The following is a 14,625-nucleotide window of genomic DNA, read 5'->3' as shown; positions in this document are numbered from 1 at the left end:
CGGGTCTTGGAGGGGGGCGCATTGAGGAACCTGGCCTTGGGTCAGCAGAGAGAGTAAATCCGGCCCTGTGTGCAGCCAAAACGTGTCTTATTGGTTTTGGGTAGAAGATTGGAGGATTAACATCCGGCCTGTATGTGTCCCGTCGGGGAAAATTCCCTTTACTTCCTGTCCTGGAAACATAACAGGAAGTATGGGAAAAATCTCTGAAAAGTGACCTCTCTTGGTCGCCACCAGAACAGGAGTCCCTATTGGATGATTTCTCATCTTTCCTTGGTCAGGTGATAAGGTTAGAGGTTTCAGTTTCCCATTGGTTTCTAGTGACTGTTGTCAATAAGGTGGGATTTTATCCAAAATAGAGCAGCTAGAATCTGGAGCAATTGCCCATGGCAACCAATCGGTTTTTCTCTTCAGTTTGTTCAGTTAAGCTTTGAAAATTTGAAAGAGAGAAGCTGATTGATTACTATGGACAACTGCCCCAGATTCTGATTGCTCCAGTTTTGATAAATTCCCTTCTATGTTTTTGGTGGGGACAGCAATAATGTCCTGACATGGGTTTTAACTAGGGTTGCACCGATACTGATGCTAGTATCTGTGCCAATATCGAGTATTTGTGGGAGAGTACTCATACTCGTCCGATAGCGGAAGATTTCCTGTGACCGTCAGTGCCATAGGGAAACATGGAGCCAGCCATGTTTCCCTATGCAATCTGTTTGCCCTGGTGGAGCCATGTTTCCCGGGCAATCTGGAAGCCGGGTGGCAAGTAATGACCCGCCTCCCCACTTGCTGATTGGCCGTCTCCAGGCTGATTGGCTTGGATCCCGGCTTCCTGGCCAATCAACATTGAGCTGACCAAGCAGCCACCTCCTTGCTGATTGGCCAGGAATCCGGCTTCCCGGCCAATCGGCATCGAGCCAGCAGAACAGTCGGCTTGATGCTGATTGGCTGGGAAGCCAGCTTGCCAGCCAATCGGCATCGAGGCGGCTTGCCGGCCAATCAGGCTGGTCATTACTCGCCGCCGGCTTCCTGATTGGCTAGGAAGCCAATCCACATTGTGTGCACCTAATGCCTTTGTAAGCCCAGATATTACTTTGTTTAAGTAGCAGTGACATCATCACTGGGCTGTACATAGCATGTGCAGAGATCAAAGCTGTGAGAGGGGCCCAGCAGACATCACCCACTACAGGAAACTATAGGAGGGGGCAGGGACGAGACCAGTCACACTGCACAAGAAGAGAGAGCAGCAGTGGCCAGTCTTTATTACAGGAGGGGGCGGAGACAAGACCAGTCGCCCTGCACAAGGAGAGAGAGCAGCAGTGACCGGCCTTTATTGCAGGAAGCTCCAAGTCTCACACTGGATTACTGCACAGATCTGGAAGAAATACACAAAGCTCACCAAGATTCCAGAAGAATACACATGACTCCTTTTATTTAGACAATTTCGACTTCCGGAGTTCAGCTTCTAAGTAGATCAAAACCCAAGAACAAAACATGTCATATATTGTGGCTTGCCAGTCCTTAGATGTGTTGGCTGCTTTAGTTTTCTTTCTTAGTACATTTTCTACCATGTGTTAGGGAAATGAGTACAGAGGGATGAGTTTGTAGTCCAAATCAGGAAGGCAGCCTAGAGTGACAACGCTGTCCCTCCATAGATACAGTGCAGTGAGTGAGCGTAGTCACCCCAGGACAGGAAGTGTGTTACTGGCAGGATCACCACTACTATTGCAGGCTCAACATCTAAGGACTAGTAAACTGTAATATGTTATGTTACTGGTTTGAGGTTTAGATTTTGGGTTTCTTATGTTACTGGTTTGAGGTTTAGATTCTGGGTTTTGGGTTTCTTATGTTACTGGTTTGGGGTTTAGATTTGGAGTTTTGGGTTTCCTATGTTACTGGTTTGAGGTTTAGATTCTGGGTTTTGGGTTTCTTATGTTACTGGTTTGAGGTTTAGATTTTTGGTTTATTGTGTTACTGGTTTCAGGTCCTTTCTCCTCAGCTGGTGCTCTGCCGTTCTTCCTCTCACCAATCAATGTAGAAGAATGGTGAATGTATCTGAAATGTCAGTTTTCCTCAATTCTGAAGCCTGCACAAGGTCTGTGCCGCTCCCCTCCTCCCCCGCCTGACACTTTTGTTGCTCAGACGGAGCAGTGAATAAATTGTCGGGATCCAGCGGCGGATCAAAGGCTTCCAGGGAAATATTATTTATATACAAGGGGACATATTGAGAGTTCTTCTCCAGTGTTTACTGTAAAGTATTTGTTGATGTGACTTTCATATCTTTACATGCTGAGATAAAGCTGGAGTTTAATTGCTTATATTTTGCCTTCTCTGGTCAGGTATCGTGCTAGGCATCAGAGCATCTGGGAGAGTACGAGTACACGCCCCAATTACTCGGCATCGGCACCGATAGCGATACTAGTATTGGTATTGGTGCATCCCTATTCCCAACATAATAGATCAATGAGCTTATGCTCCAGGTTAGCACTGACTGGCTCCTCGCACTGCTTCTCCCTCTCTCAGTCTGGCCTCAAACTTTCCTATGTTAGGATTAGTAGACTTTCACTTTACATTCATTTTCATCAGAAAATCAGCACATTCCAAAATTCGGACACATTTGAATCTCCGATTGGGAAAAATAACGAATTCGAATGTATCCGAATTTTTCATAATTAAAATTTGGATGAATCCGAATTTTGTCCAAATGTCAATCGGAATGAACTGATATGTTGTTAAATATGAAAACTTGAACCCATGCAAAAAAAAAAAGCGTGGGGTGCTCCCCCAAAATCCCCCCATATCCACCAGGTTAAGGTTGTGGGGAAGAGGCCCTTGTCCTCATCAACATGGGGACCCTGCCCCGTGATGAGGGGAAGTGGGCTGGTATGGTGCAGGAGGAAGGGAGGCACATGATTGTCGTCATCCCCCCCTTTCCTGCCAGGCCACAGCATGGATCAAGGGTCTCTTTTCTTTTTCTGTTTTCAAGTGTAACAACATACTAAACTCCACCCAGGGCCGGATTTCCCACAAGGCCAACCAAGGCCCGGCCTTGGGGCAGCAGGGAGTAGAGGGTCAGCAGGAATGTGGAATTCCTATCTCCCGATGCCCGGTTCCTGGGGGGGGGGGCACATTGAGGAACCTGGCCTTGGGGCAGAAGAGAGAGTAAATCCGGCCCTGACTCCACCCAACTAGATCCGAATAGATCCGAATTTCGTAAATGAAAACTTGGGATGGATCCGAATAACAAATATCGAACGGATCCAAATGTCACAAGATGGAAAAAACAATCTGAATCGAAATGAAACAAAAAAAATGAAACATTTGGGCCCTGCACATGTCTAAGGGTTAGTTTTATATAAAATAAATTCTTTTTTTTTATTTTGTTGTTTCAAAAATCGATGAATCAGTCACTGCGGCTTCCTTATCTGCAGAAGAGGAGGGAATGGCGAGAGAGTTCTGGGAAAGAAAAACAAAATCCAGATCACAGGTTTTATGAGCCCCCGGAGGTGTTTTTGTATTATTGATTGATCTAATAGTCCGGGAAATAATTGTGGGCCCGCTTATCTCTTTGAAGCATAAAAGCGTCCGTTCATTTTCAAGAGATTAATGCAAAATACATGGGAAGAACCAGCTTCTCCTTTCAACATGAGATGAAAGGCGGAGAGAAGTCGCTAGCGGGAGTGCGGGCGGAATATCCCCGGAGACAGAGCTGGAACAGACAACGCCGTTTCCCTATAAATAAACAAGTCCCCCCGGAGCTCCTTACGGGGCCGTCTCAAGGGTAAGGCAGGTGAGGCAATCGCCAGAGGAGCTGAGCTAAGGAAGGCTCCATCAGGGCAAACAGAACTTGCTGGCGGTCAAGTCACTACCGCGCCTGAGGGTTAACAGTGCTACTTTTTTTCACCGCAATGCAACACATGGTCTTGCAGTACAATGCATTGTCCTGTGCTGCAACGCACGGCCAATCGGAGGCGTGTTGGCATGCCATTCAAATGAATGGCAATGCACCTAGAATACATTACTGTACGTTAGTTGTATTGCATTGCCATTCATTTCAACACACCTGATGGCCATGCATTGCAGCATGTGGTACCACTATACCGTTCTAGCGCTGTACAGAGTACCGTGTGTTTGGTACCGTGCTATGGTGCATACGGGCCCCCAAACTAGAACGGAAGTGTTTTCGGTGTATTATTTCTGTAAATTTATTTAAAAAAAGATCCACTGTAACTGAAAATATGTCTGAAAGTCTGTCATTACTATTGTTGTTGTTATTATTCGTTTTTCAATATAATTATTTATGATTTCTGTGGTGCTAACAGTGTGCAGAAAAAATAACAAAATACAAAATAAAGAGAGACAGTATAGTCCAAATGTATTGTAAAATTAAAATGACATGTGGTAGAAAGTCCACTTTAACTGAAACAAAACTCTGTTGTTATAATTATTTATGATTTATATAGTTCCAGCACTGTGCAGAAAAAAAAATTACAATATAAAGGGAGACAGTACAGTTCCAATACAATTCAATACAGGAGGGTCAGGAGGGCGACCCTCGTAAGAAAGAAAAGTGATGTGTTGCCCAAAGGTTTTTTTTTTGGCGTACATTTTTGGTCCGGAATGCATTTCTGAGCAAAGCCCTCTCTGTGACGGGAGGGGTTGGCAACTCTGACGGTGAACGGGGTTTCGCACCTTTCATTCAGAAATAATCATCCTTTTTTTAGGCAGGTAACCATGGCAACCTTCCCCCTTCAGATACTATGCCGCGCTCGGCATCCTATTAGTCACACAAATGTCCCAAGTAAACACGTCGGTTATATTCGTGACAGGGCTGCCGAGGAGGTGTGAATGAATGCGGCGACGCTGAATGTAATCTGCCGCGGACACCTGTTAGGAGGGAAGGAAAGGGGTGGGAGGGAGCCGAGATGACGTGCCGTCCCTGGAAGCCTTGATAGAGACGTGATTAACAGACACCCACACGGGTCCTTTCTGCTTCCGATCGTCACCATGGTGGTGCCAGGCAACCCCGCAGCCTACACACATGTGCGGCGAGGGTAGCTAGGCCCAATAGCGGCGAGGGATTCCGGAGATCGCTTTCAGCGAGTGGTTCTACGTGGGGGTTGAAATGATTTGTTTTAGGCCTCATTCACATGGACCTCCTGAATACATAAAACAAATACAGGAGGTCAGCGTGAATGAGGCCTATAACCAATCACAAGGAAAAGCAAAGAAATTGGGAAGTATAAAGGGGTATTTATCAAAAGTGGAGCAGACAAAATCTGGAGCAGCTGTGCATGGCAACCAATCAGCTTCTCTCTTTCATTTTCAAATCTTAACTGAACAAACTGAAGAGGGAAGCTGATTGGTTGCCATGGGCAACTGCTCCAGATTTGATAAATTCCACTCATAGTGTTTGTTTTGCAATAGGACTTTTTCTTCCTGTTGGCTCCAGGATTGGTGTCTGCGGCCTCTTATCCGCCCTCCGCTCAGGAGGTCTTGGGCCCTCTGACGTCATCCCGTCTAATGCAAGGTTTAGAGATTTGCCTTACACATGAGGACACCTAGAGACATTCCGCGGCTGAAGCATAGGGGTGAAAGGTGAGCATCGTATACCAGGGGAGTGGGGGGGGGTTAGATAAATAAAGCTGGCCATATGCCTTACAACCATCACAGGACTTTCGTTATGCGATGGTTGTAAGGTGATTAACATTTCGTACGATCTGCCCATCTCGGACAGGCAGATCGTACTTGCGATCATCGCAAGCCCTCCCCGCTGATGATTGCAGCGCTTGCGCACACCGGCCTGTGGGCATTCGTCTTCCGAGCACGCCACCAAACCGTCAAAAATCGTACCATTTTCGGCAGGTTTTCCAGCGTGCTTGGAAGACGAAAGTCGTGCGACCTTACAGTAGAAGCGGTCGCACGCCTTCCATACACCTGCCGATTATCGTGGGATCACCCAGGATTATCGTACGATAATCAGCATGGTGTATAGGCACCTTAAAAGTGCTTTACGTTTAACGTTTTTTTCTAGTTGTACCCCTTGCAGAGCCCACTCGAGATCCCACCTGAAGGTGAACTTGCAGAGCACACCATAGACTCTCTATGCAGGGTCACCCTCAGGTGGACTGGTCGCACTCCTTACCTGTCCGCCTCCCCTTCCTCCACGACAACTGATGGGCCCCGCCTCCTCCTCCGTCGCCGGGCCCGCCTCTTTCTTCATCACCGGGCCCCGTCTGCTCCCCTTCTGCCGACCACGGCCCCCGCCTCCTCCTCCACGGCCGCTGCTGGCTCTCATTGACTCTGTGGAGAGGAACGTGCTGCTGCACAGATTACTGTCAGTGATCTGAAGAGCGGCGTATTCTTCTTCAGAGCCGCCAGTGAAAGCCACCAGCAGAGGATCCCAGGCGGCCCGCACGGCATCTGGCCGGACCCCACTGTGCCCCGAGCCCCATAGCGCCCGCCTGGGTCGCTATGGTGATTGTTACGCCACAGCGTGGGATACAAAGCCCAGGCTGGAAGGACCTTTTGGAAAAGGAAATATAGAAAGATAAGGAAGTAAAGAAAGATGTATGTGTGTTCCTATTTGTACATTCATGTAGCATGGGCAATGTATAAAGAGGGGGAGGGGTGGGGTCCACTTTAAAAGTCTTTAGGAGAGTAACGGAAACATTCGATGATGTCACTCTCCAGGAAACAAGACAACCCTGTAAAGGAGATGCAAATATTTCTCTTCATACAAAGGTCGAGTCATTGTGAAGATAACAAAATATCCCGGCAACTCAAAACAATGGAACAATGTAAATCATTGTATACCTGACATGTATCATGTTATCTCTGTTTGACAATGTGTATCCCATGGATGTACACGCTTGTTACACAATTTAATAAAACTTTTAGTAAAAAACTTTTCAATCAGCTTTCATAAAAAATACCGGGTGATCCTGCCCTGAATGTCCTTGTTCAGGAACTTCCTGTTACATATCTGCCAGCATTCTGAGATGAGAAAGGGGGACACCGTCCGGTACAATGTATATAGGCAATGGACACACCCCTGCCATACCCCCAGGTATATATAGGCAATGGCCATTCCCCTACCATGCCCCCAGTTAAACAGGTGAAACTCGGAAAATTAGAATATCGTGCAAAAGTTCATTTATTTCACTAATGCAACTTAGCCGTCTACCAGGAGATTTTGGAGCACTTCATGCTTTCTTCCACAGACGAGCTCTATGGGGATGCTCACTTCATTTTCCAGCAGGACTTGGCACCTGCCCACACTGCCAAAAATTTTCTGAAATTGTGGATCTGGGTTTTCATGAGCTGTAAGCCATAATCATCACAATTATGACAAATCACGGCTTGAACTATCTTGCTTTGCATGTAATGAGTCTCTCTCATATATTAGTTTCACCTTTTAAGTTGCATTAGTGAAATAAATTAACTTTTGCACGATATTCTAATTTTTCGAGTTTCACCTGTATATAGGCAATGGACACGCCTCTGCTATGCCCCCAGTTATATATAGGCAATGGGCATGCCTCTGCTATGCCCCCAGTTATATATAGGCAAAGGCCATTCCCCTACCATGCCCACAGTTATATATAGGCAATGGGCATGCCTCTGCTATGCCCACAGTTATATATAGGCAATGGGCATGCCACTGCTATGCCCCCAGGTATATATAGGCAATGGACATGCCACTGCTATGCCCCCAGTTATATATAGGCAATGACAACGCCCCTGCCATACCCCCAGGTATATATAGGCAATGGCCATTCCCCTACCATACCCCCAGTTATATAGGCAATGGACACGCCCCTGCTATACCCCCAGTTATATAGGCAATGGACACGCCCCTGCTATACCCCCAGTTATATAGGCAATGGACATGCCACTGCTATGCCCCCAGGTATATATAGGCAATGGCCATTCCCCTACCATACCCCCAGTTATATAGGCAATGGACACGCCCCTGCCATACCCCCAGGTATATATAGGCAATGGACACACCCCTGCCATACCCCCAGGTATATATAGGCAATGGACACGCCCCTGTCAGGCACCCAGGTATATATAGGCAATAGACACACCCCTACCATGCCCCCAGTTATATATAGACAATGGCATTCCCCTACCATGCCCCCAGTTATATAGGCAATGGACACGCCCCTGCCATAACCCCAGGTATATATAGGCAATGGACACACCCCTGTCAGGCACCCAGGTATATATAGGCAATGGACACACCCCTGTCAGGCACCCAGGTATATATAGACAATGGACACACCCCTGTCATGCCCCCAGTTATATATAGGCAATGGACACACCCCTGTCATGCCCCCTTGAGGTGACACAAGGAAGTGCATATTCACAGGGCTGAGGGAAATGGTGTCAATGCATTGAGTAAGTCCATCCTATGGGCATCTTCAATAAATAAGTTTACAAACTTCTAGATGGATCTGGTTATTGGGAGTGGGGTAGAAATTCAATATAGAAATACAAATGTATTTTTCATTTTTGATCATAGATGCCCTTTAATCGTCACTCTGTCTTATGCCCCCTGGTGGAGACCACAGGTGGCCGCGGTGACAGTGCTCAGGCCACCGCTGTCCTTATCTGGAAGTCGGTGTAGCGCAGGGGTGGGCAACTCCAGCTGTTGTGGAACTACAAGTCTTTTAGATTGTAAGCCCTCACAGGCAGGGCCCTTCTTACCATCTTGTCTTGAATTGTATTGTGATTGTAATGTCTATTGTACAGCGCTGCGCCAACTGTTGGCGCTATATAAATCCAGTATAATAATAATGGTAATGAGGCATTGCAAGACTGACAGTTACAGGCATGATACCAGAGGCAGATGGATGATCGGATTTGTAGTTTCACCACAGCTGTAGTGCCGTAGTTTGCCCACCCCTGGTGCAGCCAGTGCATTCAGGAAGTGTCTGAAAGAGGCTGCAGGAGATCAGCAGCCCTGAGATACAAAACAAAGATGAAAGAAATTAACAGTGTATTCTATATAGAAGAGAAGCAATGACGTGATATATGGAAATATTGGGGGTTTCTTTTTCCTCTTTATTATAATAATTCTCTGCGGATCGATTTCTTGCTACAGTAAATGCTTCCTCACAAATCTCCGTCCTTCCTCCGCCCTGGGCTGGAGCCTGCTGGATCTGGTGTGTCTCCTCTTCTGCTAAGTAGGAGCATCACTGGTTGCCAGGAGATTAGTTATCCCCCATACACACTGCAATTAATGACATCCCCGGAGTCTTACGTAGGACGGCACGCACACGCCGCGAGAATGCATCTAATAGGTCCAATAGGATCATCCGTGGCCGCGTGTGCCAAGCCGACAAAGTCAATCAGTGGGCCTAAATTAACCATTGACTCCTTCACTGCCTAAGGGGTGATAATAGCCTGCGATGGCGGCTGCACGGCTTCATGGGAAAAGGAAGAGATCTCTCCGAGGACGGCTGCGGGTTTCGGTTATAAAAGCATTACTAACAGACTGTACACTGCTTGACTTTAAAGAGAACCTGTCACCAAGGTAACAAAAATTACAGGGACAATCAAGTTTTTTAAATGCTTACTTGTAAAATTTTTCCTTTACATCAATTATTTGTTATCCACATGCAAAGTGTCCTGGAACGTGCTAAAAAATGTTACTTCTTCAGGAGAATTCCCTGGCACAACCCCCTCCCTCCTTGCACGTCACAGCCCTCTCCTCCTCTCGGAGTGTCTAATTACTGTCGGCGATGTCCCAGCTCCTCCGCCCCTCCCTTTGCCTCCCTTCATAACCTTTTATGCAGCTGCTGGGGGAGGAGTCAAGGCGGATACTATAGAGCAGGGGTAGCCAAACTTCGCCCCATCTAGCTGTTGTGTAATTGATGTGTGCACCGGCGCGTTCCTCCTCACAGCCGCTGCTGAGCTGTGTCAGTGACAGCCAGCAGCTGCTGCAGAAGAGGCTGGACCCGGCGTTTGCAGTGAAGGAGGAGGCGGGGCCCGGCGACCAAAGAGCAGGAGGGGCCAGTGAAAATGATGCGGAGCCCATCGATAGAAGAGGAGACAGGGCCCGACAATGGAAGATGAGGCGGGGCCCGGGGACGGAAGAGGAGGCGGGGCAAGGCGACCACGGAGGCGGACATCGCTGACAGGTAAGAGGTGTGCAGCCCACCTGAGACCCCGCAGAGCCCACCATAGAGGGTCACTCTCAGGTGGGCTGTTTGGTATATCAGGTGGGCTCTGCAAGGGGTATAACTACAAATGAAAGTGCCCCATACAAAATTTTGCTATGGGGCCCTGTGATTTCTAGTTACGCCCCCGATGATAGGATTTGTATTTTCACCAAAGTTGAAGGGATGAAGATTGGCTATGGAGTGTCTCCGGTGTCATATAGCTGTGAGTCTGCTTGGGGCTGCTTACAGCAGCAGTCATAGCAGGGGCGGACCTACCGCCGGTGCAGCCAGTGCAGCTGCACCAGGGCCTGAGGCTGGGGGGGCCCAGTAAGATCTAGTCCTGGGCACGGGGAGATCGGCTCTTTGATGCCTTGCAGGCAGGGCCGGTGGCGCAACCGGCACGGCGGTTCCATGTAATATACTTACTCAGACTTCTTCCAGGTTTCGGAACCTGGTTCCGCCCCCTGGCCAATCAGGTCCCACGACGTCACTTGGATCCGCCCCGTAGCCGTCTCCACGGCATATAGCCGCGGAATTTGAAGTACGTGTGTGTGACGTCCTGTACCTCTCACCGGCTGAAAGAAATACGCACATGCGGGTTTGTGGGACACGCAGGTGTAAACCAGGCCTTATTCTTTATTTACAATGAGCTTGGGGGGAGCCACCAGGGCCCTTTGTTCCTTAGGTCCGCCAATGAGTCTCATGGCTTTTGGATGTCTACACAAGGGAGGCTTTTACCAAGTAATAACATGCATAGAATCTTATAGGGAGATTGTTGTTTAAGGGAATGGCCTGGTAACAGGATCTCTTTAAAGGTATCTAAAAACTAAACCTTTTATTGCTGGTGCCTACATGGCAGCATACCCAAGATAGACCGCCATGGATAGGCACCAGGAAAGGAAAATTACTGTAAGTATTGATACAATTTTCCTTTTCGTTTTGGATATCGTAGGGAATGGTAACAACCCGTCAGGGGTTTTTTTTTTGCCATCTTTGTCCCATTGGGGAGATTCACTTCCTGTCCTGTAGACTCGGCAGAAGTGAAAGGAAACCTATCTGTGAGGATTTAGAGGAGTTCCTCTCTTAGCCAGTTGTCACCAGAAACCCAACTGGAAGATTTTCCCTCTTTTTCTGTCCTGGTGACGACTGAAAATGTGGCATTTTCCCTTACTTTTTGTCCCTGTGACAACGGTCACCAGGTCATACACCGCCTGTACAAAAACAAAAGTTGCCACCCGGATTTAGCCGAACAGCCCAGTGCAGTAGGGTTGCCACATGTCTGGGATTCACCCGGACATTCCGGGTTTTGAATGCGGTGTCCGGGTTTCAGCTGCCAGGCAGACAGGGGCAACCAAAATAACGATAGGGGCTACTGGCCCCCCACTGAAAATATACTCGACTGATATTTACATATTAATGGGTGGCGCTATTTACATACGAATAAGCCTTGACTCTTTCCCCCCCAAAAATGTCCGCCCATCGCTAAAGTGTTCGGGTTTCGCTGGAAGAAAAGGTAACAACCCTGCCCTGGAGCCCGGCACCCACCTACAGAGCTCGGTACAAGCAAAGTATTTCTTTACATTTTTGCCCAAGCACTTACAGTCATCATGTTTAAAAAGGGCACCTACTCTCTCAGCTCGGCTTCCCTGAACTTCCTGTCCAGTACAAGATCACAAGGGACAGAGCAGTCTGCAGCGGCCGTCCATCTGGTAGCTTGGAGAAGGAAGGATGATGGTGGGGTGGTTAGCCGGGGAGTGTCTTGCCTTGCTGTGCCTGTGTGTTTGTGGAGACACACACAGCTTATTTGCACACACAAGGGTGGCTCCATAGGACCCTGCAAGGGAAGGAAGCCCCCCAAACTGCTCAGGGGACCAGCTGATTCTGCAGGAAACTAAAACTTTTAAACATCCAGAAGCTGCCTCCATTGTAAGTGGTTTTATCAGCATCTGAAATAACTTTTGACTTTAAAAGGAGAACTATGAGGTTAAGGCTTCTCCCCGTAGTTCTCCTTAGGGTAATGGGAGGACACAAACTAGCGTCCTCCCGTCACCCTAGGCTCAGTATACCGCTCTTACTGAGCCGACCTGTGACAGTCTCATTGTCACAGGTCGGCTAGAACTATGAGGTGAGTGAAAAGCACTCACCTCATAGTTCTCCTCATCCCTCTAAGGCATTGTCAGGGGAGAGCTGTGATCTCTATGGGAGGGGAGGGGATGCATTAGCTGGGCACATGATATGTATGTGAATGTACATGACAGGTCCTCTTTTAGGTTCTGACTTTCCACGAATAGCTCCGTACCCGGTACACACACCTCGCCCTGCGTGATGATCAGGTGAGAGTTCCATGACGGAGGAGCCGCTATTGGAAACAGCGATAAAAATACCGGCGGTGTAAGAAAGGAACTCGTGACGCCGGCTCGCTGTTCATGAGGACAATCTATTACAAGTCCTTGAGATATTTCTGATCCTGGCTCTCATGGTGACGATAGTACGAGCTGCCTCGCACGCGCTGTCACCGGGAAGAGTATTGCGGCCGCCGCGGCCCTGCTGCTTGTTTGTATGAGGAAAATGTGAACAGAGAGTTCTTTTATGGAAGGTCTGAAATCTGGCCTTGGGCATGCAGGAGAGGCTGGAACAGCTCGCTCTGATTTCACTGCACACGGCGAGCTTCTCACAATGGGGGGAATTTATCAAAATTGGAGCAGACAAAAAGTGGAGTAGATTTGCACTGCAGCCAATCAGCTTCTCCCTCTCATTTTCAAATCTTACCCGAGCAAACTGAAGAGAGATGCTGATTGGTTGCCATGGGCAACTGCTCCAGATTCTGATTGCTCCAGTTTTGATAAATTCCCCCCAATGTGCATTAGAAGCTGCAGTGATCCAGATTGAGAGGCCGCCTCATTTCCTGGCTGCAGGACGTCCACCCAGCGCTTTCCTCCCCAGCCTGTCAGTCTCTAGCCCCGCCCCTTTCGTTCAGTTCTTTCAATCATGGAGGCTCAGCATCACATGTAGGCATTACTACAGCTTTCTGTGTTCTGGAAGCAAATACATTCTGACCAGGAGCTCCCACTCCTCCAGAATGACATCCACCCGTCAAGGCTTTTTGATATTTGCATAACTCGTCATCGCGCGTGACATCACCTCGCATGTGCAATCTGATTGACGCCTGCCGGCCACCATCTTGGTGATGGATGCCGGCAGACAGAGGAGGGGACGCTCACCCAGCGGGATGAGGTATGCCGCCGGGTCCCCTCCTCTCTCCTGACACTGTCGGGCTCTCAGTCCATGACTGAGTGCCCAACTGTCAGTCATTTTGGTGTCACCCCTCCAGTGGTGGCCACACCCCTCTTGTGACACCACTGCATAACTCCTCCCACTGCCGATCATTTCGGAAAGCTATTCACAGCACCCTGCAGGCCCCTCTCACCACCCATGATCTATTGTGGTCTGCATGCAAATACAATCAGACTAGGAACACCCACTCCTCCAGACTGACTTCCACCCATCATGGCATTCTGATATTTGCATAACTCCTCCCAAGAGTCCGCCCAAAGCTTGCATTAGGGCTCCTGAGAGCAGTACAGAGGCAGGGTGCTGTGATGTTTTTAGTAAGCTATATACGGCACTCTGCCAGCTCCTCCCACCAGCCACGATCTGCCTGCATTGCATAGAGAAGCACAGACGTCATCGCTGGGTCTAAGATAAGATATGTCATGAAAATGGAAAAGGTTCCCTTTTTATAATTAGCTTGCTCATGAGAAAGAAAAGGAGGAACCAGAGAAGGCAAATTAGATTGCCGCGGAGATGCCGTGTGCAATGTGTATGCTGAGCCGGTGCTGCAGAGATCTGGAGTCCCTCAGACAGATAAAAGGAAACTAAGGAAACCTGCGGATGTGGATACGATATCTAAAGTCAATTTCGTTTTTGTTTTCATTTTGGATGGATTTAGGGAATGGTTAAGACCCGTGTCAGTTTTTTTTTTTACCATCTGTGTCCCATAGGGGAGTTTTTCTTAATTTCCTGTCCCATGGACACAACAGGATGGATTCTTGTGCTGCTTCTCCCAGTCTGTGCTCTGCTGTACAGGGATTGCTGCACTGCAAAAATTAATGGAATTAGGAATGCACCGATACCAGTTTTTTGGTGTCGAGTACGAGTACGGATATTTTGCTTTCGGTACTCGCCGATGCCGAGTTCCGATACCGGTGCTTCCGCTGGCATGGAGCCGGTTTCCCGGGCAATCTGATTGCCCGAGAAGCTCCGGCTTGTTGTTTGGCCGGTTTAATGGCGCTTGGCCGGGAAACCGGCTTCCCAGCCAATCAGGAAGCCGGATGGCGATTGGCTGGAAAACTGGCTTTTCGGCCAATCAGCAAGGAGCCAGCTTTTCGGCCAGCTTGATGCTGATTGGCCAGGAAGCCGGCTCCATGCTGATTGGCCGGGAAGCCAGCTTCCGAGCCAA

Source organism: Nanorana parkeri, unplaced genomic scaffold (assembly GCF_000935625.1).
Source record: "Nanorana parkeri isolate BGI_ZX_2015 unplaced genomic scaffold, ASM93562v1 scaffold1028, whole genome shotgun sequence".
NCBI lineage: Eukaryota > Metazoa > Chordata > Amphibia > Anura > Dicroglossidae > Nanorana > Nanorana parkeri.
This window is presented reverse-complemented; position numbering follows the sequence as displayed.